The sequence below is a fragment of the Meriones unguiculatus genome (genome assembly GCF_030254825.1).
Source record: "Meriones unguiculatus strain TT.TT164.6M chromosome X unlocalized genomic scaffold, Bangor_MerUng_6.1 ChrX_unordered_Scaffold_30, whole genome shotgun sequence".
NCBI classification, from domain to species: Eukaryota; Metazoa; Chordata; class Mammalia; order Rodentia; family Muridae; genus Meriones; species Meriones unguiculatus.
Genome location: NW_026843706.1, coordinates 2083270 through 2109245, shown reverse-complemented (window position 1 = coordinate 2109245; position 25976 = coordinate 2083270). Strand labels below are relative to the sequence as shown.

The 25976-nt window shown below is 42.3% G+C and overlaps 1 long non-coding RNA gene across 1 annotated transcript in view; it reads right to left on the bottom strand.

Moving 5' to 3' along the window:
- Positions 1 to 365: 365 nt before the first annotated feature.
- The window catches only part of LOC132651458 (uncharacterized), a 287696-nt gene continuing 262085 nt past the window's right edge, over positions 366 to 25976 (bottom strand). Inside the window, exon 3 of the long non-coding RNA XR_009589109.1 lies at positions 366 to 1724. This is a non-coding gene — a long non-coding RNA (uncharacterized LOC132651458). The remainder of the gene's footprint in view (positions 1725 to 25976) is intronic.

Genomic DNA, 25976 nt, shown 5'->3' with positions numbered 1-25976 from the left:
AGATCAGGTGTCCTTAAGTGTGTGGGTTTATTTCTGGGTCTTCTGTTCAGTTCCATTGTTCCACCATTCTGTTTCTATGCCAATACCATGCAGTTTTTGTAACTATTGCTCTATAGTACAACTTAAGATCAGGGATGGAGATACTTCTAGAAGATCTTTTATTGTAGAGGATTTTTTCAGCAATTCTGGGTTTCTTGTTATTCCATATGAAGTTGAGAATTTTTCTTTGTAGGTCTGTAAAGAATTGTTTTGGTAATTTGATGGGAATTGCGTTGAATCTGTAGATTTTGCTTTTGGTGAGATGGCATGAGCCTAAATATAAGAAGGTATGAAGAGAAACCAGGAAAGTAATAATCCATGCAAAATTGCAAGAGGTTTGTTTATTTTGACCATTGAGCAATGGGTCACCCATGCTGGTCAGCAAGGAGTGGTCCCAGAAGACAAAGACTTTGGGTTTTTAAAAGACAAATCACGAGGATCTCCTGGAGTTTCGCTCTTGGTGATTCAGGATTGGATGAGGTATTTAACTTTTAAAATAATTGGTTGGTTCTAGGTCCTGTCAGCCCTGTCATAAATATCTGATCTTCAAGTCAGTTTGGAATTTCCTGCCATATGAGATATAGCCACAGTTAACAGTGGGAGAATGATTAACTCATGCCCTGTCTGTTCTGAGGAGTGGGGGTTACAGGCTATCGATCAAAGGTCAGGAGTTATTCAGGAGAAGGATTGGTACTATTTGGCCCAGTTTCCAAGCAAAGCTCATCTCACAGGTGCCAGCTGGTGATTTTCTCTCCATTTAGTAGAGATTTCTGCTTGTTCTCTTCCCTCTTCCTTATCTCTGCCCTCACAGATGGCTAATGTCAGGAACTTTTAGATTCCTCAGCTCTCTAGAGAAGCACTAAGAGGCTTTAGTTAACATGGGCCTAAAACTTGAAAATATAAGTTATAAGTCAATTAAAAGAAACATTGGTTAAAAAATTACTCTGATTCTTTCATTTCCCCCTTCTTGTAACTGCTTCAATCATGAATCAGCTGTATAGTGAGGATTCTATCTCAAGAAAAATTTTCCCTTTTGACTCAACATTTCAGCCTGTAGAATGGGACAATGAGCTGGAGATCCGTCTTCTGGAATTTCTTCAATGTTGATAATTGTGCTGTTGATCTCTCAGTTTGAAAGAGGCTGAAATGTTGGTCAAAATTTGGGGCGAGTACATGCGTAGTACCTTAGCCTGTAATTATCTGGGTTTTGTTTCCATTACATGCCCAGTCATATTTACTCTTTGGTGATGTTGTCTTAGTGTAAGCACTTACACGACACTAATCTCTTCCCTAATAAACACAACCAGACGATTTATAATGCAGGGTTCAAACATTAAAAAAACAAGCAAAGTAGGTAAGGGTCCCATTTCTTGAGTGCCCAAGGGAGTTGCTTCCAATTGAATTTTAAGGATTTCTCCTGGATCTTTAGAGCTCCAGCCCAAGATATTAGAATCTCTTACTTTGACGCCGAAATCATAGCCTTTTGTCCAATCACAAGTTTTTCCTACTTTAGTAAAGATTACTAGGAGCCAGTCAAAGGCTGTTCAATGAGGCAGTCCTTAACAGTCTCTGCTTATTTGATCTGATTGAAGAGACAGGGAGCAGTCATGTCAGCCTCCAAAAAGTCCAGATTTCAGGTTGCAGTCCATAGCTGATCCCGGAAATAGAGTCAATAGGGTGAAAATCTGCTGAGACAAATTCAGACTATAGACAGAACTTGAGATTTGTCTATTAAATGAGAAAAATGTAGAATCCCAAGACCAGGGAAAAACTCATCTGGGATCCGTTTGAGCTATGCCAGATCCAGGTCTCATGACCTTTTGCTTTTCATAAACTCATATGAATTTTTGGTACACAAAAGTAAATATATATATTAAAAATCTCACAACAGTAACATATCAGCAAATCTAATCCAAGAACATTCTTAGAGTAACAGGTAAAACTATATCCAATGGAATGGGCACTATTCAGCCTTTTGTTTTGTATCATTTATAAACAACTTAAGTTTGTCCACAGTCTGAAACTCTAACATTTTAACTGTGGGCCCTGTTGGTAATCAGCCATCAAAGGAGCTCAGCCACCTTTTGTACATTTAGACAGCAATACATTAATGGCTTTACTGCTAAACCCTGGATGCTTGGATTTTTCTTAACAAAGCAACTAGAAGGAGTAGGTTTAAGATATTTCTGTGTCAAAGTCTACCCCAGAAATGGCAGACATTAAGAATACCATAATAAAAGCTATGACTTTTGGGTCAGATATATACATTAAACAGATGTTTTTAGCATGATGAGAAGTACCTTTAAATCTATTTCCAAAAAACAACCAAAGGAAATTAAAATTTCAAGCTTGTGACTGAACAGTAAGCAGTCAGTGCTCCATCATCTTATCAGAACCCTATTGATCAATGCCAAAATTCGGAACTACTGAAATCCTATAACAACATAAGCACAAGGGTAGCAAAGAGAAGAAATCTAAAATATCTCCTGTTTTCAATATGTCTTTAATCATTTTATATCATTATAACTCATTTTTATATATCTTAAAACATTTAGACTCTCTAACTTTTCTTGCATTTATCGACCCCCGAAAAAATATTTTTCAGAGCAAACAACATTTTTTTGATTATTATAACCTAAACGCCTGAGCACTGAGAATGTAGCTCAGTGGTAGAACACTTGCCTAGTAAGTCTGAGGTGCTAGGTTCAATCCCTAGCACTGCAATAAATAAGTAAGTCATCATAACCTATGCTCAGACCCTGCATAAGCTCTAAATTTTTTTATCCAACTATTTATGATAAGACACAGGCAACGGATGTAAAGCCTGTGAGCAGGGCAAACCTTTTTCCTTTTTACACAAAAGATATAGTACCCAGTAGTTCTAACTACCTAATGAACTGTGCGATGAGCTGATAGTGGACATAATTGTCTGCTCTTTAGCTGCCAAGCTACCATTAACTTAGCCTAGCCTTCCAACCTAGCCTTCAAAGTGATCAGAGAGCTGAGAAGGATAAATTATGAGCTAAGTAAATGTACCCATCCACGTGCCAATCAAAATGACAGAGATGACTAGTTAGTCCATCACCTAGGCAATGTCCCTGGCTCGTGTGGTCTCCTGGCTTCCTGAGCAGAGGCAATCCATCCATCAGGAATAGAGGATGAGAAACTGCTGCTGTGGAAAGAGGAACAGGAGAGATTGACCTCACCTCACCTCAGACAATGTGAAACAAGGACTCTCCAGGTGTCCCCAGCTTCATCCTCAGTTAGGCTGGGCTCTAGCAGTGGGCTAGTTGAGGCAATATTGCCCAGTGGTTAGCATACCACAATCCAGAGACACGGTCATCTGTTGTTGTGTCCAAATGTTCTCGGAGATCTTGGGGAGTTACTGCCAGGATTTTGGGACTTTCTGTCACAATAAACTTACATATGTTAAAATGCCATGTTCATCAGATCTCTGAAAAGCTTGAGGGGCAGCATATCTGAGTTACTCTTTGTCTATTTTAATCATCTGCTCTAAATTGTATCCTATAAAACAGAATGCTATAATCTCTAATTCTGGCATATTCCTTAGATGCATGTTTTAGAACCAAATTTCAAGTAGATCTATATAGTCAACCTTCATAGTTACCCATGCTAAATTTAAACTTAGAGAAAACAACCTAAACATAGGGAGTAGGAAAAGCTCAGTCTTTACTGTAACTTTAAATCTGCTCTTTCTGGACTAAAATCAAAGCAAGACCTTTAATCGGGCACAATTAATAAAGGGGCTAGCAAATCTTATGAATTTTATCACCTTTTTAAAAAATGTAACAGCAAAAAGCTTTACACACTGGGATCAAATAAGTTTGAGAACCAATTGCCTAATAGAACAGTACAGAACAAAGAGAACAATATAGAACAATTTTAAATTGTATGAATTATTCTGTCATCATCAAACCTGTCAGCCAGACAGGTTTGTTCTTTTTCTTTAAAAGAACATAAGAAGACATTTTGCAATGAAGAATCACCAGCCTTTTAAATGAAGTACAACATTTTACAGTTCTTTCTCACATACATTTGCAGGTATAAAGAACCAAAGCAAACATCATTCATATGCCCCCTGGCTTTTACATACATACACAGACCTTTCATAACATTCTATATATCTTCAGGTTCATAGCTTCATTCTTCTGGCTTAACCACACACTCTTGCTTTAGACAAGCTATTCCTTTCTTTAATATCTCTTGCTCACTCTCTCTTGCTTTTTCAGACAACAGAAACACTCCCATCAAAAGTTTCTTTAATTTTCCAAAGGGTTGGAAACTGTTCCAAGTTCTTTCTTAGACTGCGCAAAGCTTATTGCTTTTAAAAAAACCTGATAAAAAGGAATAAAGCGTAACTAATAAAAGTTAAATAAAAAATTTAAAAAAAGTAAAAAAGAAACCTGATAGCTAGAGTCAGATACAAAGGAAGGAGAACCATCCTTAGCAGTGGACTTGGAAATGGGCAGAGAAGAGATGAGAGAAGGAGGGTGGGGTTGGGAGCGAATGAAGGAGGGAGCTATGACTAGAATATAAAGTAAATAACCTGTGATTAATATAAAAATAAACATTAATAAAAAAACCTGATAAACTGTAAATGTTTTATCACCTTAAACATCTATACATTTTTTAAAAACTCGTTTTTTCAATATCAAAACAAAGTATCTTCTTCAGGAGTGAATTCACAAAGCATAACCATAATTTTAAAAGTCAAAACTAGATTTATAGACCAAAATTTATCAGTGCAAACAATTTAATCTTCAGAACTAATATCAACTTAGAAAAAGACTCCCTTTTTTATCCTAAAAGGAAACAAAATCATTTTGACTCAGAGATTTGCAAACTTTGTTCTTTTCCTGAGCCATACCAGGTGGCAATTTACATTGTTGTTATTTAAACATATGCATTTATAGACCTTATAAACACATAAGCACGTATACATGATTTTAACAAGAATTTGAATTTAACCTTAAAACATACCCAATTATTTTTGATCATATGAACCATTTAAGATCAGTTGAAAATAATTATATAATGGCCATCTATTTAAACGACAGATACAACTCTTTTTATTAGACTTAGCTGTAATTCTAAACATTACAGCAAGTGCAGTTTTCTTCCTACATCGCTGCATGGTCTGCAAGTTGCAGTTGACTTAAGCTTCATAGGTGGGAGGAGGGAAGAAAGGAGCAAGAAGGTGTGGTGAGCTCCTGCTGCCCACTTCCCTGTTGAGCTGGCATGGAGGCAGGGGGGAGGAGTTTTTCCTCACTCTCAGCTGCTGCAGCAGCTCCTGTCATGGAGCAGCTCCATTGCTGATCCCAGCCTAGCCATGTGTAAGGACTTCCACCAAGGAGCCCACAAACCTTGTCGGCTCCCTCGCTCCCTTGTGAGCTTCACTCTAGCTTACCTCCCTGGCAAGGCCAGCACTGAACCTTCTTCCTGGCCCTGCCTCTCCCCTCCCCTGTGCTCCTTGACTGCTGCAAATTGCCTGAGCCCATCACAACAAGTGGTGGCATCAAGCCTGTGTCTTGCTGGCTGTGCATTGTTCTTCCACAGAGGCTCAAGTGCCTGAGCACCGCCCAAGCTCCAGCCCCAGGCCAGCAGGCTCCCTGAGTCTCCCCAGCCACCCAAAAGCACTCCCTACTCAGCACCCTTGGAAGGGAGAGCACACTGCTTGGTGTCACCTGCCATGCAGCCTTATGCACTCCGCAGCCGAAAACTAGTTCTAATTTTAACTGTCCCCTGTCCGAATTTTCGTCAGTCCAAGTCTACAAAGAAACAGACAGAGAAAAATACATACATACATGACAAACACAGGATTCAAATTGCTGGGGGAGCAGAATCTCTCTGCACGTTCCCAGTCCAGGTTGGAGGAGCAGAATCCATCCATATTCTCCCTGTTCCCTGAAAGGGGCGGGCTGAGCTTCCTACAGGACTGCCTCAGCGTTAATGACAGGTCTGTCTGCCTTAATGAGACCATTCCAGGCAAGTCGACTCCAACCACTCAGGGGACTCCAACCCCTCTTACAGATGCTCACGAGCCAGACCATAAGCAAAGCTTCAAGAAAGACAGAAACTCAACACTGCCACTATTGGTATAACAGAACAAACATGTAACAGACAAGAGACACAGGACAAGGACAATTGCGTACCTACTTCTGAGCTCAGATGAGTCCTCCAAAAGCCAGGGTCCAGTTCTCCTCAGTACCCCTAATCCTGGAGGAGCCCCCAAGAGTTACAGACATTGGGCTACAGAATGTCAGCTAAGGAAGCCCGACATTGTACATCAAAGACTCCTATCCTGTTACCAGCTGATGGGAAGCAAAAGGAGCCTATCATAGGCAGAATAACACTTGCCATCATCCTTCAAATACCAACTCCAGAGACTAAGAGACAGATTTAAATGTTCCTAGGTGCAGTTAGGTATTGTTGCCTCTGGATACCAGACTTTGTGGAACTAACAGGGCCTCTGTACACCATCACAAAGTGGGACATTGAGCCCTTCATCTATTCTGAGACTAAACAAAAGGCATTTGAGGTTTTAAAAACAGCTCTGCCTTCAGCTCCAGGCCTAGAACTTCAAGATGCTGCAAAACCTTTTTATCTGTTTGTCTTTGAAGCAAGACAAAAGAGATTTAATCCCTGGAAATGTCCTGTGACACACTCTCTAAACAATTGGAAACTGTAGCCACCGGGTGGCCCACCTGTCCATGCTGTGGTTGCTTCTGCTAGTCTAATGGACAAACAAACAAACAAACAAACAAATAAGTTAACTCTGGGTCAAGATATTACTTTCACAACTTCTCATGTCTTTGAAGCCCTACTCCAAGGACCTCTGGAACACTGGTTGTCAAATGCTTCTGTGACTCAGTACTAGGCCCTAATCCTGGACCTTCAGTCTTACTACCTGTTTTTTGATGACAACCCACAGGTCCATGTCAGTCCCAAGAAACCAGATATGTGGGCGCTTCAGGAGTTACTTTAACAGAAACAATGTGGGCCCAAGCCAGGTACCTCAGCTCAGAGAGCAGAACTGAATGATCAGGAGGGAACAAGAAACATCCACCATCATACATAAGGACAGTCATCATCCTTTCACTACAGTGTAATTCTATCTTATGATCTACAGAGAAAGAGGACTTCTGAAGGAGAAAAGAAGTCTAGGCTTTCCTGTCATTCTCCATTTGGCAGGGGCCTGGATTCCAGTTGTGATCCTTGAACTCGGCTTCCAGATGAAAAATGGGGTTCTGTTTCTTACAGGGGCAGCTAGAGCACCTTAGGGTGAGGCCTGAGTGCTCTAAGGGATGTGGAAAAGGTTTTCCACAAGTGTTACAGTTTAGCTCTTTTAGCATGAGGTCACCAGTGTCAATGGAAGCTTGGGCTCTCCAAAGCCTATGCCAGATACCAAAGGGTTACAGCTCTTGGTCAAGTTGCTATGCTTAGCACAATAGAGGTGTGGGCCAAACTTTATGCCCTGTCAGTTTGCAGCCAAGACGCAGGCCAGGAGATGCCCAGACCCAGTGACCTGCAACACAGAGGACTCTGTGGAAGAAAAATGAAGAATCTCATCAGGTCTTGAATAGAAAAAACATGAATGTGTGTACCTTTATGCATGTAAAATCAATGGCAATATAAACTCTTGGCAGAGGGAGGGATTTCAGAAGTGAATGTGTTTGCTTCATTGAGGTCAGTGTTAGGATTGTGCAGCGGAGTAATATGACAGATTCTTAAATCACACAGTGACTGGTTCCATGTGGGAGGTTTACTTAATGGAAGGGGGAGGGGGGTTACAGAGAACATCTCAGGGCAGGATACAAGAGAGAGAGAGAGAGAGAGAGAGAGAGAGAGAGAGAGAGAGAGAGAGGAGAGAGAGAGAGAGAGAGAGAGAGAGAGAGAGAGAGAGAGAGAGAGAGAGGAGTACGAGTTCTTTCATCAAGTCACCCAGACTTTGTGCAGGTGGTAGCAGGTGGTCCACAGGTGGACTCACAGATGCCTGATGTCCCATTTGTCAGGTCCCTTGGGGACTGCCATAGAGATGTCTGCTTACACATCCCACATTCAGGAAATCAGGGATACTTAAATGGTCCTATCACAAGAAGGAAAATACAGTACTTAAATATCCTATGGGGGAGATCTCCAAGTACAATTAAATGTCACTGCTGGACTAAGGTTCTTAGCAGGGTAGGGCATTTTTAGGTATACCAAGATGCTTGTTAGAGCACTTTCCATATCAAGGGAAGGTCTGGCCTGTAATGGGCCCTGAGGGACATGTGACCTCATTGCAAGACCTGGAGTTACTCAGATAAGGGGAGACATTTCAGAACTCTGCTGAGAAAAAGGACTCTATCCTCATAGATGGAGTGCAAATGATTGTCTATCCAGAGATAACCAACTTCATCCTTATCCAGCAGAGTCCCACACCTTCCTAGAAGATATTTGGCTTCCCCTACAAATTGCTCTCCTCCATTGTCAGTCTGCTGGCCTGGCTGAGAGACAAATGACCTGTGGGGCTTATTGAAATTCTGGTGACATACCACAACCTGGTACTGTCTGAGAGTCCATGGTACAACCAAGAAGAGCTAGGGGATGGGGCAAAAAAATAGATGCCTGAGCCGTATAGGCTGATGGAGGACACCAGAGGGAGAGATCATTCTCTCACCATTTGTTAAAGATGCTATCTATTATCATTGTATGGTTTTAGCATTTTTATCAAAATCGGATGTCCATAGATTTGGGTGATTATTTCTGGATCTTCGATTTGATTCCATTGATCCACCAGTCTGTTTCTATGCCAGTACTATGCAGTTTTTATTATTGTTGCTCTATAGTATAGCTTGAGATTAGGGATGGAGATACCTCCAGAAGATATGTTTGTTTTTAAGTAGCCTGTTTCTGGGTTACCTAGCAACCTATGATGTTGTCATGTATCCCCTGCCATGTAGCCACACCTGACAGTGTGTTCAAGTTGCTCCTTAAAAGAATCAGCCAGCCTCTTTGTCCCTCTCTTGCGTTTTTGCCCTCTTACTCTCTTACTCTCTCACTCTCCTGTTCTCTCCCCTTTCTCTGTCAGGGCACTCGTTTCTCTTCCTCCTATCATGTCTTCTCTCCTTCTCTCTCACTCTCCATCTCCATCTAATAAACTTATTTCATATGAAATCTATTGTGCACATCATCATTTCATTGGTCCTAACATTAGTGCGTTGGAAAAGGCTCACCTGGTAGTCCCTGGTTTGTTATACCAGGGACCCTTAATCAGACCATGATGCTAGCAACAGATCTTTTTTCTGTTCTACCTATCCCTAACCAACACTCATCCACATATGACTTAAAACTTATACTTTCCTTCCACTACCCTGTGCTTACCACACACACCTGTCCCTCTACTCATGGCTGCTTAGACTCAGCATCCAGTAATGTGCTCTGAGCACTGCAGATATGGTGGACACTCCTGCTGCACCAAAATCAGCTGGGGAAACTAAAAGGCTCAGGCCAGATGCTGAAACTGCTGCTTCAGACACAGGCACAGCCTGCTTCTACACTATTCCAGTTAGGTAAGCAATTGCTGGGGACCCTGCGCACACACAGATGGCTGTATGTTGTGCCACTGCCTCAGGCCCAGGGGCGAGGTTTTAAATCTCCCATGGAACACCTGCCACCAGAGGAAGCATTCAGAAGAGGGTTTTCAGTTGCACAGACTTCTGATCAGCCACGCCATATAAATGCAGAGTTTTAAACTCTGCCGAGCAGCCTTCCCATCAGCAAGCACCTTGTCTCGCTATGACACTATGGTCACACACAACACATGGACAGCAACAAGTCTCATTTTAAATTGATATGGATGTTTATAAAAATTCAAAGTTATGCTATACAATATATATGATTCAAACCTGGTTCAAAATAATTTTTACGTGATGCTAAAAATTCAAAGTTATAAAGGTATCTTCAAATTAAGCTAATTTAAAAATGCATGTCCAACTGCCTAGGTCTCTATCAAATGCTGAAATACTAAATGCTGTTCCTCCTGCCATGAGCTGCCTATGATCCAGGTCCACAACTAGTCTTTCTTAGTAACAGTTTTGCGAAAATAAATTCAAATGTGATTTTAATATTGCTTTACATTGTTCTACTATATTGTTGGTTTTAAAACTCATAAATCAGGGATTACTATGTACAAGTTTTCACCAGAACTCTAAATTAAGATCTATTGATTTTACAGGATTAATTTATGTTAAAACTTGATCATTGTGCTGTAACTTCACTATCAAAAGGTTGAAATATGCTTGGTCTACATAACTAAAAATGGTAATATTATGAATCTATGGTATAGCCTTAGACTTTTATAAATTAGGAAATTTTTGTATACTAAATCAAACAGAAAGTATCATGCTCTCACTTCAGTGGACTATATTTAAGACTTTTAAGTCTCCAATTTAACAGGGACAAACCTAAAGTCCTAATATTTAATGGTTAAGAAATGAAAGTTTATAGTCAGTCATCTCATAGATGATCAAGTCCTTTCACATGTTCAAAAACGTATTTATACTGCTACAGATGCAGACCTAGTCTCGCTGCTTGCCTAATTTAAGAGCTGAGGATTTTCTCTGAGTCACCATACAGGAGTTGGTTTAAATAATAAGAGAGGAGTCTTCCCATCAGGCTCATCTACAGCAAAAACTATGCTCTAGACCTTGGCTGCTTCTCTGAGGCTGTTGGTATTCACTCACAAAAAGCAAGAAGTCTGCAATGCCCCACCCACCGGGGTATAGCCTAAAGTCAACTCTGCCAGCTAGCTATTTCAAATGCAGCCAAAGGGGACACTGGTCCCACGGCTGCCCCAACAAGCCACACACTGCCTCCTGGCAGACTGGCTTTTGGAAGTCAAAATGTTCCCATTGCAGGCTTGTCCTCTGTGCCCAGCCATGGAGGCTCAACCAGTACAAGGGCCACAGACAGTTCCAGCCTTCAAGCTCCTTGGCCTGATTCAGTGACTTCTACCACCATTGCCGAGCCCAGGTAACATTGCAGGTCTGTTTTGGCCTCACACTCAGGTCCCATGGACATATTGCCAACTTCTGTCTTGGGAGACTTCAGATGCCTTATCAGTCCTTTTTGTATGAAGGAGACCAGTCTGAAGCCTGAGTCCTAGAGTTGCTATTGTCAGGCCTAGACACAATATGCCTTGTTGCCAGACTCAAGAAATAGTCCTCAGATGGAACCTTTTACCACCCCTTTAGCTAAAGGACAATAAACGTTGATAGCAGTCTCACCTATGTCTCATAGAAAATAACTAGATAAAAAGGCCTAAGGTAAATGTTGTTTTAGGGTCTTAAATTGTTTTAAGGTTGCTAAATGCAAGTTATAAAGGTTGCAAGGTCTAAGGTGATTTTACCCGAAATAGATAAAAATGCTTACTATTTCCTCTTGTTCCTATGCGACTGTTATATTAACTGTCCAGAGCTTTGGCCTTTATCAATAGAATCCTGATTTATTAATCTACGTCTAATACAAAAACATTCCACTATACCTCTTAGTATCGTGGTTCCAAGCTCAAGATTGTGAATCTCCTTTAAATCTCCATAATGTGTAATCATACTAAAGATTAAGATCAAGTGAGCTTTTGTCCCTTCTACTTCACGATAGCCTTCTGCCTTTTCAGAGCTCACCTTAAAGAATGTTTATGCACTGAACACCAATATGTATGTCTATTGCCTTTTCTACAACATGTATTTCAGTGCATATTACAATTGTGATGCTAACATGTCTAAAGTATTATCTCCTTTGTAAACCTTAAAAGTAATTCTTGGAAACTGCAGGGAATCCACCTGTCTCCACCTCTCAGGTCAGTTGAACTCCAGATGAGTACTGCACCTATTGCCTATCTCAGAGGGTGGGATTCCTCCCCTTTCCCTGGTTTTGGGACTTCCCCTTCCTGGCTAATTCATTGCTACATTCCTACATCCAACAAGCACTGATTGGTGAGACTTCCCTTCTGATTGGCATCAATTCCTGGCTACTTGACTGCTATGATTGTAACCCAATACCAGCCGATTGGTGAATCTTCATTCTGGTTGGCACAGATGCTTCATACCACTCTCACCATCCTACATCCAAACCCTTCATCTAGGCCCTCCTTCTCCCTTGGTAAGATTTTTCCCTCTAATGGCACAGTTTCTCTCCCTCCCGCTCTTGCTCCTCTATGAAAATGCTAGTGCTACGTAAACCATGTCTGCTAATGGTAACTGTGCCCTTGGTTGCTGGCTAACTCTGACAAGCTCTTGGGACAGATTGTACTAAACTACTGAGTCAAACCTTGCTCTTGGGGCACCTTGACAGGTGACTGTCTCCTACCTGCCCAATGGGAATAGTCAATTCTTCTATTCCTACAGATTCTCCTCTGGGATGTCTTCTGGAGAATTTAAGATTTCTACACTTAGTGCCTGTTTTAATGGCCTCTAAGCTTACACAGTTCTGTAAACAAACTTGGCCTCAATTTCCTTAGATGACAGATCCAAAGCAAAACCTTTGTGATTACTGCCAGAGACTGGGTAAATGGAGGCTCCCTCAGGTAAATGGAGGTTCCCATGTTCAAGTCTCTTTGATCCAAAACCTTCACTGCTGTTTGATCTCCCAAAATTTTAAACATACATCTTAAGGAATTTTCTCCATAACCCACTTAACTTTGTCTTCTGCCTAAAAATATGTTCCTACCTGACCTAATTTTTTCCTATATGTATAATAAAGCCAAAGCAGTTACCACTAGTGTTCCAGTCTGACCTCACAGACATCTATCCATCAATCCCGACCTGCACTTTCAGTCCCAGCCATGGATATTCTCACAGACCCTGGAGAGCATCCAAACAGCCTGTTCTTCCTGGACTTGGCCACCATTTCAACCCCTTGACCTCCCTATAGCATCCCCAGAATCAGCAGGAAGTAGGCAGAAAAGACTCTATGCCAGTTATTCACTTATTACTAACAAAAGTCTCGAATCGTGTGCTTCAGGCCCAGGACAAGAAGCTCCAGGTTCTCCCACCATTCTTCAGTCCCTACCTGCTGCCTTGTGTGGCTAGGAGCTCTGTACTGGCAATCCTCTACCATGATCTTTCCAGGGCAGGGGCTTTCCCTCCTCCTCTTGACCAATTAATATTTAGTTGCTATTGTTTTTTTTTTCTCTCTCTCTCTCCCTTAGGCCCTTGCATGGCAACCAAGAGCTACTCCCAATGAACCTACATTTGTGTACTTTAACTTGCCTTCTGTGAGAATCAGCCCCAGCTCCTCATATTTCATTATAGAAAAAGGGAGGGATGTTATTATTTAGGCAGCTTGCTTCTAGGTTACTCTCCTGCCCTCTCCCTTGTCTCTGTCTTGGGACCTTCTCCCTTCCCCCTATTATATCTTGCTCTCCTCTTCTCTCTCTCTCTCTCTCTCTCTCTCTCTCTCTCTCTCTCTCTCTCTCTCTCTCTTCATCTCCATCTAGTAAACCTCTTTCCTATAAAATCTGTTGTGGCATCATCATTTCATTGGTCCTAACAATAAGTACTTACCTTTCATGTGTAAGACCCCACACCTAGTTCAATGAAGAGGAGTCTAATGAAGTGCTTCTTGAATCCTAGTTAAGTATTCTCCTACTGGATCTATATCCCAAGCAGAAAAACTATGTTTATAATCATGCAAAATGTCCTGGGCTGCAGGCTCAGTGGGTAACATGTGTACTGTGCTTGCTTAAGGATCTGAGTTTGGATCTGCAGCTTCAGTGTAAAAGCCAAGAATTGGGAACAAACATTTGTAACCCCAGTGCTGCGGTGGAGGTTGGTGAAAACAGATGGATTCCAGGGGCTTAAGGAGAACTAGCCTAACTTAATTGGTGAGCTCCCAGTTCAGTTACAGAATGAGTATTGAAAAATAACAGTGTGGGTAGGGGTAAAGAGAAGGTTCAGTGTTTAAAAGCTTGTGCTGCTCTTGCAGACGACCTCTGTTCACCTTCCAACACCCTCATCAGACAGCTTACAACTGTCTGTAAATAAAGCTCCAGAGATTTGATACCTCTAGCTTCTGACAGCATATAAACACATGCATAAGTACATTCACAGTCCCATTCCCAGAAACACACACACCCTTAAAATAGCAAAAATTCAGCCTCTTTATTAAAGAAAATAATAGAGTGGAGAGTGATCAAGGGAAAACAGACTTCTAGCTTCCACTGGAGTATTTACACATACCTCAATGCAACACACACGCATACACACACACATCAAAAGGAGCAATCCAGTGCTGAGAATGTAACTCAGTTACTAGATTCCTTGCCTTGGATGCAAGGAGGCCCTGAGTGTGTCCCCCAGAACTTCATAAACCAACTGTAGAGACACTGACCTGTAATCTCAGCACTCAGGAAAAAGAAGCAGGAGAATCAGAAGTTCAGACTCATCCTCATGCTCTGTCATGACGAGACGGGGCATTCTACATGGGTAACATGCTCTCCTTCCACCTCCCTGAGGCCAGGTATTTGCCTTGTGCCTGATGCTGTTAATTATTACCATGTGGTCCGGGAGCATGTCCAGCTTAGTCCAATGGAAGGGAACCGTTTACCCTCTATATTTAGAAATGCACCAACTGTATCTTGTATAGATACTCTGTGAACATCTGGTTCCCTCATGACATCCTGTTTGCTTTAATATCTGCATGCTTTGAGGTAATTTTGTGCCCTTTCATTTTCTGCTATTGTCTACGGATCTAACATTCTTTTACTTTTAAAATTTTATTTTTTCATTTATTTAGTTTTGTTTTACAGCAGAGCCTCACATAGCCTAAGGTGGCTTCAAACTTACTTTGTAGCCCAGAATAACCTTGAACTTTTGATTGCCCCTGCATTTACCTCCCATGTTCTGAGATTACAGGTATGCTTTAACATGCCCACCCAATTTACATGTTTTCTTCCTGTATCTCACCAAAACTTTTACCACTTTCATTCTTTGTCCAAGCAACCAATTTCTTACTTTTTGTTTGTTGGTTTACACAGAGTTTCACTCTGTTTCCCAGGACCCACAGCAATCCTCCTGTCTCAGCCTGCCCAGTACTGGGGTTGCAAGCTGGAGCCACCATCCCAGGTTTAAACAACCAGCATGTGCTTGTGCCTCTTAGGGTTTGAAATTGTCTCAACAATCAGCAATAGTACTCTCCTCACTTCCTCTTCACTCTTCATCTCAGGATAGCCTTAAATCGATAATGCAAACTGAGACTGGCCTTGAATTCCTGATCCTCCAGCCTCTACCACCCAAGTACTGGTACTATAGGCATGTGCCACCAGAACTGACTCTGTCTTCAGAAACTTACAGATTTTTAAAGAAAAATGAGAAAGATGCATACATATCTGCAATATCAACCTCAACTTCCAAGAAATATTTCCCACAAGGTAGAACATTCTCATTCACAATGTAATTATGACTTTTTGCTGAAAATTCACAAAAAATGTTGCATTCGGGTAAAATAGCTCAAAAAATATTTGTCAATTTCAGAACTACTCACACTTAGATGTGGAGGTGTTATGGGGTATACACCAGAGAAGACTGCTTGGAAATGGGCTCAAGCCAACAGAAAGTCTTTCTTAGGTTGAAAGAAGGCATTGTCTTCCCTAGAACATGAGATATCCATTGTTGAGGGCCACTATATAGGTACTGGGAATTGAACCCAGGTCCTGTATATGAACAAGGGCTTTTGTAAAATTTTTTTCATTTTGTTTTTGAGATAGGGTTTCTCTCTGTCCTTAGCTGCCCTGGCCTCACTGTGTAGACGATGCTGGCCATGAACTCACAGAGACCTGCCTGCCTCCTTGAGTGCTGGTATTATATGCATGGGCCACCATTCCCATCAAACACTTAATTTTAATTGACAAGGAGCACGGTTTTACTAGGGAATCCAGTTAAAGACAGAACTGCCATAGGCTACATCTGGGCAGGGTTTCTAGGTTATCTCCATGCACAGTAATTGGTTGGAGTATCAGTCTCAGAAAAGACCCCTGTGCCCAGATTTTTTGGTTCTGATGCTCTCCTTGTGGAGCCCCTGTCTTTCATTTTCTTCTTCTTTCATAAGATTCCCTGCACTCTGCTCAAATTCTCTGACAGGAACACAGTGGCTTGCTCTTTGATCACCTCCCAGTGAGGGCTCAGCAGCCTAACCAGGTCACAGAGGAAGACAATGCAGCCAGTCCTGATGAGACCTGGTAGGCTAGGGTCAGATATGAGGGGAGGAGGACCTCTCCTATCGGTGGCCAGGGGGAGGAGGGTGCGATTTGAGGGAAATAGGGAGAGGGCTACACCTGTAATACAAAGAATAAATTGTAATAAAAAATAAATAAACCTTTAAAAAATCAAAGCACACTTTTACTTTTTTTTTGCAAGTGATCTCTTGGGCTCCCAGACTGACCCCATACATTAGCCTTACCTTTCCCTGTAGCTGGAACTAATTGGCTATACCAGTGCCCTTTATGTGTGGATCAAGTCATTATTATTATTATTTTAGAAAACAATCTTAAATTAGATTTGCTGTACAAGTAGGAGGTTTTCCTTGCATTAGTGTCTAAGCATCATGTGTGTGCCTGGTGCCTTTAGAGGTTCGAGGATGGCATTGTCTTCCCTGGATCTAGTGTTATTGGTAGTTCTGAATGACTGTATGGGTAATGGTAATTGAACCCAAGATTTTATAAGAACAAGTAATTTTTAAAATGTTTTATTTTATATTTATGACAGACTTTCTCTGTAGCCTTGCCTGTCCTTGGCGTACATGTAGACCAGGCTGTCTTGGAACTCACAGAGATCTGTCTGCTGCTGCTTTACTGACTGCTGGGGATACAGGCATGGGCCACCATGCAGAGCCTCACATTGAATTTTTATTTTTTTAGGATGAAGCTTTTATTTTATTGTGCAGGTGGGTTCATGGGTTCCCAGACAAAAGGGACATTTAAATAGCTGGAACATGAGAGGCATTACAGAACATTTTCTGTCTGGCTCAAGACCCTTTTTTAAGTTTAATTGTTTTTATTTGCTTTGCATATAAGGGGTTTTGCTTGTGTTTCTGCCAGTGTACCATGAGTGTGCATGGTAACTGCTTTTGGAAGACTGCATGCAATCCCTGAAACTGAAGTTACCTGTGGTTGTGAGCCAGTGTATGGCTATTAGGAATTGAAGCCAGTTTCTCTAAAACAACAGGTCTATTTAAATGATTTTTTATCTTATTAGACTTTCTGATATAGGGATTCTCTGTAGGTTTGGATGACCAATGCTCACTTTGTAAACCAGACTGGCCTTGAACTCACATGAGTCTGCCTTGCTGTTCCTCCCCGACATGCTGGGATTACAGGTAGCAGCCACCATGGACAGCCTAACTTTCATATTCGGTTTGTAAAGAAACAAGATTTTACTTTGTTGTCCATGTGGGCTCCTGGGATCACAGACAGATGCATTGTTCTGAGCTTCTGCTGTCTCTGGCAATGAGGAGGCACATACATCAGTGTCCTTTGTGTCTGGCTCAAGGCCTTTTTTAAGATGGTAATATTTTCATTTACATTTGTGTTACATGTGTGAGGTTTAGTTTGGCTTTGTGTCAGTCTCCTATGAGTGAGCCTGGTGTCTTTACAGATTGGAAGAAGGCATTGTCTTCCCTGGAAGTGCAGTTACTGGTAGTTGTGAGCCACTAGATGGGTGCTGGCAATTGAACTCAGGTTCTTATAAGAACAAGTGATATGGGGCTGCAGAGATGGCTGAGTTGAAGAGCACTGCTTGCTCTTCCCGAGGTCCTGAGCTTGAAGAGTTTAAGTTAGCCTGAATATAACTCCGTTTTGAAATAAAGATTTTGACTGGGAACTGAATTCAGGTACCTGGAAATATCACAGGATGTACACCTGGCAGGAAATAAAGTTAACTCTCCTAGCAACAGCCTCCAGGATAAATAACAGAATAAATGCTTCATAGAAAATAGAGACAAACTCCCTGGCAATAATCAATGGGAATCTTTTGAGAATCGGGTGGGAAAATTCCCCCCACTGTTTCAGATGTGGTTTAGAAAAATAGCCATTGGGATTATATGCCTTAGCCATTGTGATTGTATTCCTCAGAAAAGGTCACCTCGCCCTGCTAAGCTTCACCCAATTCTGTAACGCTAAGTCTTGCTTGCTGCCATGGAAAACCCCTGCTACAAGGATTCCCTTTAAAAATCCTGCTAACTTGGAGCACGGGGTTCCCACTTCTCTACTGCTGCTTCAGTGAGACTTGGGTCCCCGAGTTCGATTACTCTCATAATAAAGCCCTCTTGCAATTGCATCGAGTCTTTTCCTGGTGGTCTCTGAGGGTCCCCTGAACATGGCATAACAAGCTCAGTTCCCTGCAACCAAGGGATGGCTCTGAAAAATATATAATGAGATCTGGTGCCCTCTCGTGGCTTTCAGTTGTACATGCAGGCAAACCTACTGTACATAATCAAATAAATCAATATTACAAAAAATAAGAATAAGAACAAAACACTGAAATTAAAATGAAACAAACAATTTACAAAAATTTCAACAGATTTAATTCGCTTTATTTTTCTTATATAAAAACCCTTCCGTGGTAGCCACAGCTGGAGCCAGAGTCCTCTGAACAGAGACTGTGGTGTGGGTTTTCACAAGAAGATCAGTGAATGCCTGATAAGGACTCTTGGTGAACACAGAGGTTAGGAGTGAGATGGCTGATTAGATAGTGTCCTGCTGCTTAGGTTTTGACTAGCCTTTCAGCCTTCCGGAGTCTACACAATCTCTGCCCATTGATGGTCCTGACACAATTTTAGAAGAGACCTTTGCCCATAATCCCATCTATTGGGCTAAAATGCTAAGTCAAAAGGGGCTCCCTGAAATTAGCTATTATTTCGGGGACCTACCTAGCTGAAGCAGCAACTGGACAAAATGACCATAGAGATGCTAGAAAGAGGATTCCAGAGATTGGTTTAAAAAGTATAATAGTTCTCTTTCGGTTACTATACTCTAACCACCCTGATGGGACCACTACTCAATTTGATTTTTACCTTTGGGTCTTATATTTTAAATCACTTGATGGCTCTCATGAAGGAATGCTTTGAAGCAATATAGTAATGGTACTCAGATCCCATTTTGGAAGGTAAATCTGGAGGACACTAAGAATCATATCTGGAAGCCCCAAGATTGGGTCTTCAAATGATCATGGGAAGGAAGAAATGGGAGACAAGAGTATTATAAATTAGTTTTTTTGGCGGAGGGGGTTATTGAAATAAACTTTAAAGCACAAGCCTGAACAAAGGCCAGACATGTGGAGACATGTCCAGCCACCTGTGGGGAGGAACCAGCCTTACTGCATTCTTTTCCTACTCAGTAGAGTTACAGTTGCTAGGAAACCGGTCCAGATCATCCCCTCCTCTAGGACAGCTTAGTGATCAGCTGGTACTAAGGAGGAATAACAATGCCTTTTGTGTCTGGCTCAAGAACCTTTTTTTAGATTATAACTTTTATTTAAATTTAGATTTCTGTTACATGTAAGCATTTGTGTCTGGGAACCATGTGTGTCCCTGGTGTGTGAAGAAGGTATTGTGTTCCCTGGTAATTGCCACTGTATGGGTGATGGCAATTGAACCCAGGTCATCTACAAGAACAAGGGATTTTTAAAATATTATTTTAGTTTATTTTCACAGTTTTTCTCTGTACCCTTGGTGATCCTTGGGTTACTTTGTAGTCAAGGCTGCCCTGGAACTCACTGACATCTGCCTGCACCTCCCTTCATGAGTGCTGGGAATACAGGCATGTGCTACCATGCCCCGCCTCACATAGAAGTTTTATTTTAGGAAGAAGATTTTAAGTAGTTGTGCAGTTGGGCTCCCAGGTTCCCAGACAAAATGCAGCCTTTGGCCTAAGCTTAGTGACTCATAGAGACTAGGAAGTAAAAACAGTGCCTTCTGTGTCTGTCTCAAGTCCCTTTATTTAGATTTCAATTTTTTTTAATTTAGATTTGTGTTGCAGGTCTGGGGTTATACTTGCATTTGTGTCTGTGCTGCACAGGTGTGCCTGGTGTATGAAGAGGTTGGAAGAAGGCATTGGATTCTCTGGAACAGAACTTATGGGTAGTTGTGAGACACTGTATAGGTGGTGGGAAGTGAACCCAAATCCTCTATTTGAACAAAGTCTTGTCTGTTTGTTTATTATTTTGAGACAGGGTTTCTCTGTAGCCTTGCCTGTCTCGGCTCACAATTTATATCAGAGAGCTGTTCTGGAACCCACGATGTAGACCAGGCTAGCTTCTAAATCAGAGTTCTGACTCTCTCTACTTTTCAAATCCTTGGTTGAAAGGCTTAAAGGCTTGCACAACTATGCCTCGTCTTGTACTTTTTAAGGTGTTATTTCTAATCAAACACAAAACTCCTGGAACAATGGCTAGTGTCCTGAAGCAACTGCATGAGAAGTACATTGATGTCTGCCAGAGAAAGGTATTGTGTAAAAAAGGCTTGTTTGTTTGTTTTTCTCATGGATTGCAAAGGGCAGCAGAAAACATAAAGTAACCAATTCTTTTTTCCCTCCTCAGGGTCTAACAAGTTTTGATGTCAGCACCAGAGTTCAGTATTGCTAGATGGTTTGCAGTTGCACCCGCTTTCTCTTCTGTAGGGGACTAAATGGTCTTCTGCCAGAGCTCAGGGTAGTTGGAAGACCAGCGAGACAAATTTAAAAAAATTCCAGTTTTCAAGCAAGGTAGAATCCATCAAGATCTCTTATAGATAGATTTATTTTTTTTATTTTAGTTTGGGCCAGGTATAGGTTTTTAATACCACCACTTGGGAGGCAGAGGCAGGTGGATCTCTGAGTCATTTGCCAGCCTGGTCTACAGAGTGAGTTCCAGAAGAGCCAGCGTTATGCAGAGATACCCTGTCTTGATAAAAAACCAAAAATAACATAAAAAAATAAACGTAAAGACTTTTTTTTTCCTGTGATCTCTGAAACTTGCTAGAAACCGGGCATGGTCCAGGTTCCAATGTTAAAGGTCAGACTATGGCCAGTTCCAGCCAGCCTGGGCATACAAGGACCAGCTCTTAAAAACTACATGAAGAAGGGGGTTGTTAGAGAAGGTTAGCCACAATATCCAGCTTAGGTACACCTCTCTATTGAAATGGTGCCCTTTTGTGAGAAGTAGCATCTCAACAGGGATGTCCAATTCTAGAAGCACTGGAGCAGGTATCTCAAACTCATGGTTAGAAAATTCAGAAACGTCGTTATGGTCATTCCTGAGAGGTAGAAGCCCAAAAAGGCGGGAATATATCCTCTACTCCCATGGTGCCTAGGGGCTTGGCCCTATTAAAGGTGCTGCCCGCACACATCCCTTGCTGGCTCGCCAGAGGAGCAGAGGCTCCGGGGTGGCTGGGACCTTCGCCAGACATGCCCGCAAGCAGGTGTGTATACAGTGGGCTAAGGGGGCCTGGTCTCCTTTGAGTGTCGTGGGTGTAACTAGAGACACCACTTTGGAATAGCCGGGATCCGTGTCCGCACTTGGGATCAGGAGGACTGAGATCCAGATAGACACCATCCCTTACAGAGAAAAAGGGCCCTGGCGGCCGGGATCGGGGCCGAGGCCTTCAGCAACCGTGCAGAAGCACCTGGGATGGATGCAGGCTCTGCCGAAAGGAACAAAAGGCCAGGATTCTGATGGGGTTAGGGGTGGGACATGGACGTCACAGAGGACCTTAGAAGCAGAGGGGGGTGATGGCGAGGAGAAGGGAGCGGCGGGGAACACGGCAGCTGTGAACCCTGAACCCAGGGACTGGCTGTTTAGAAGGTTCCAATGTTTGGCCATTACCAGGGGAAGCAGGCAGCTTCAGGCAGTGCTGGTCCCCACACAGGCACAGGGCACGGGTAGGGTAGTAGAAAGAGGAGGTTGGGTCCAGGACAGGGGACAAGGGCAGACAGGGGCCTAGCCTTCTGCCTAGGCTTCATGGGCTGTGGGAGAATGGTCTGCGTGCCTGTGGGATGTCCCTGTTGGGTAGGAGAAGGTTGCTGTGCTGGGAGGACTAGCTAGTAACCTGGGGCTTAGGATTGCTAAAAAGGAGGGCTTGTGTGGCCGAGGGGAGATTAATGGCCACCATGGGCAGGATATTACCTATGGCCCAGCAAGAGGGATGGGGTCTCAAAGCCTGATTGGTGGAAGCGCCTGTACACCAAATAGGCAAAACTCCAGTTGTGTTTCTAGAAGATGGCAGGAACCGGAGACAGTACTTGAAGGGGGTGGGGTCGGGCGAGCTGACATACTGCGCAGGTTGTTCAGGAGAATGGGTGGTGGGGCATGGCGGGGCCAGGCAGGGTGGGCAGAGCTGACAGCTGGGGATGTGGAGCCAAAACTGCGCTAATGGTTGGGGGCAGTGTGGGCATGAGGACTGTGGTGGGACAGGGCAGAGCCAGGCAGGGTAGGTGGGAGAATGAGGTGGGGAATGGCTCGTGGGGAGGGGTGGCCTGAGGTGGGAAATACACTGGACTCTTGTGAGAGCCCCTGGCTGAGCAGCCAATGGGAATATGAGAGGGCTTTTGCTTAGTGGAAGGAGCTGGTAAGGCCAACAGCCTCCTGAGTTGAGGCCTGGTGCAGCTCATTCCAAAGGACTGGGCCAGACTAGACCACCAGTCCTGGCAGCTGGAACTGCAGGGAGAGTTAGGCTCTGGGTGCAAGGCTGGTAGAGCAGCTTTCAGGAGAATAGGGGTTGAACAATTAATAATTAAACACTACCGATGTTGAAAGAAAGCTGGAAGTTAAATTGAGGGCTGTACTTGTCTTTACACCTCACTAATATGACACAGTAGATAAAGGGTCCACTACATGCTTTTGGCATATATATATGTATATATATATATTCTAGATAAATTTCTCTGGTGTAACTCAGGCTTAGAACTCAGTCTATATACCAGGCTGTAATTTTTAGAAAGTCACACTTATGAAATTCATGCCTACTGTTATATGACTTCCACTCCATTCCTGATAGCACATAGCTCCTATCAAGACATATATCTCTATATATGACCTCATATATGTAGACATGTATACACAGACAGAATTAAAAATAAAAATTGAGAAATAAAAATAAAAGACAAGTACATATAGGGGCTGAGATGTAGTTCAGTTGGTAGAGCATTTGACTAGCCTGCATCAAACTTGGCTCAGATACCAACAAGGCATTAATCAATGGCAGACACACTGCTGTGAATCCCAGCCCTCAAGTGGGAGAGTCAGGACAGTAAAAACTTCAAGGTCAACTTCCACTACATGGGGGTTTAAAGCCAGCCCAGAATCTAAGACAATATTTTTAGATTTGAGGTAGGCTCTTGCTATTGAGAATAAACTGGCCACACGTTAGGGCCTAAAGCTACTTCTGAACTTGCATTTTGGAACTGGTTGTTCCCGGCATTTATTTGAGAATGTTGATATCTTATTGCCTGTTTTGTTCATAGGCCTCAGTTCAAAATCCTCTTTTTTTCCAGTTACATTATTAACATGGATATAAACGGGAACAATGAAGAGTTTGAGGAGTGTAAGTAGAGCCTTCTTTTGATTGGAGTGTTCATGTGTTAAATGTCTTTGTAGAGATGACTGATATGAGATTTGGGACACTTGGATTCATCTGGTCCTATATTTGGCAACCTTCTAGTGTTCTTTCTGGCTTGTTGAAATTTATCTCTCTGCTTTCAAGAGCGGGGGAATATATTCCTTTCTTAAATGTGTTCTTTACCCCTTTTTGGTTCCTGGGTTTTTCATTTCCTCTCTATCTTTCATAGGAAACAGATTATTTTGGCTCATACTTCTCTCTCCCTCCCATTCTTTCACTTTCTCTTTGTTGCTGGATATAGAGTCCAAGGTATTCTAATCAAGTGCTCTACCACTGATATTTGTCACTAGTCCTGGGTAAATGTAAATTTTACTAGCTGTAATTTATAAGCTAGTTTTCAGGAGTAAAAGACATGTGCTACTAGATTTTATGATGCTTCCTAACGCTTTTTCTTTCTATGATTTAGATAAGTCTACAGTGCCAGAGCAGGAACAGTCCAGGTAAGTAGGAGAAATGTTGGAACTTGACTTTTCTTTTTTTTCACCCATTGTTCTGGGCAAGAAGATTTAAGAGTAAACATCACATTTTCTTAACAGCATCATGTTGGATGTCTGACTTTATTACCAGTTTAAGGTATCTGATTCTTGTCTTGGGCCATTGTTTAACTCTTCAGCTGTTGCTTCATTTTTATAGAGGGGTGTGTGTGTGTATCTTTTTTTTACATGGAGTCTTACTGTATAGGACTGATTATCCTGGAACTCCATGGACAGCCTAACTTTCATAATCAGGTTGTAAAGAAACAAGATTTTTCTTTGTTGTCCATGTGGGTTCCTGGGATACCAGACAAAAGAGATGCATTGCTCTGAGCTTCTGGAGTCTCTGGCAATGAGGAGGCACATACATCAGTGTCCTGGAACTCACTCTACAAACCAGTCTGGGCTCTAACTCATAGATATCTGTATGACTATGCCTCCCTCATGATGAGATTAAAGGTGTGTATCACCATGATTGACTAGTTTTGGCTTTTTGAGACAGGGTCTCACTATGTAGTCCTGGTTGTCCTGGAACTCATTGTATAGATAAAGGTTGGTTTTGCACTTGTGGCTTCTGCTTCTTAAATTCTAGAATTCATGCTCAACTAGTTTGATTTTAAAAATGTCTTTGAACTTTCTAATCTCAATCATTTAGAAAAAATTAGACATTTAGCCTGATATGCTCTTTTATGATCCAGGCTGCATCTTGCCTCATGGTGATCTTATAAGTGTACTGTGATCATATTGACAACCAATACAAATAACTCATCATATAAATATCAGAGAGAGAGAGAGAGAGATGGGAGGACACTGAGAAGAGAACACAGGGCCTTACATATACCAGGTAAATGCTCTACCAGCCCAGTTGTTGGTATTCTGTTTTCTTTTATTGTGGTTATTTTTTTTTCAATGAAGTTTATTCAGGAACATTGAACAATCATCTGACCCTGGGGAAAGTCATCCCATAGCTTAAATAACCTCTGGGTAGCCAACCCCAGCGTGCCACGTGGGCAATGGAGATAGGTCCACATACATGGAAGCAAGCCAGATCCTCAGCCTTAGCCTAATGTGGAATTGTTTGTGACAGAGAGCACTCACCATCGGGAAGGTGGAAGGCAGAAACCAGCTCCATCTTTAAGGCACAGAATTCCGCAGCTCTCTACAGTTCCCCCTTTTTGTTTTACACTCATCAGGCAAGAGTAGAGGTCTGATCTCTGATATTAGAAATAAATTGGGACTTTGTACTGATGTTCATTTAGGTGTCATCCACCCAAAGAGCATCAGACCCGACCGATACCTTTTTCTCATAGGAGGGACCTGGGGCATCAACCCGCATGCAATCAGACATGCTCTTCTCTGGGTCCAAAGCGGCTGACCCTGAGTGCAGTGCTTAGCCTCACATCCTGAACGTAACATTTTAGCTTTTTATGGTAGCCAACCATGCTTGGGGAGACTGTCCTGCTTCAATGGCTGTAAAGGCCTGAATGGTCATGGCTCTATTACGCTGTTGTGAGACTCTAATCTTGCATATATACCACAGGCAAACCAAGGAGACCAACACCAGAAGGCCTGCTAACGCTCCCATGCCCGCCCATTCCTTCAGATGATTCATGGCTGCAGCAATCCATGATGATAATCCTGTGGCTAGTCCTGCGTCCACTCTGGTAGAATTTACTGTGACAATGGCCACTCTCAGCTGCTCCATCATAGTATCGAATTCTCCAGTCCAATTACCTAAAATATAGCTCGACAATTGTTTAGACAGATTTGCAGCACAGGAAAAATTCTCATGTTATATTCTAGTGACTCAAAGTCCAC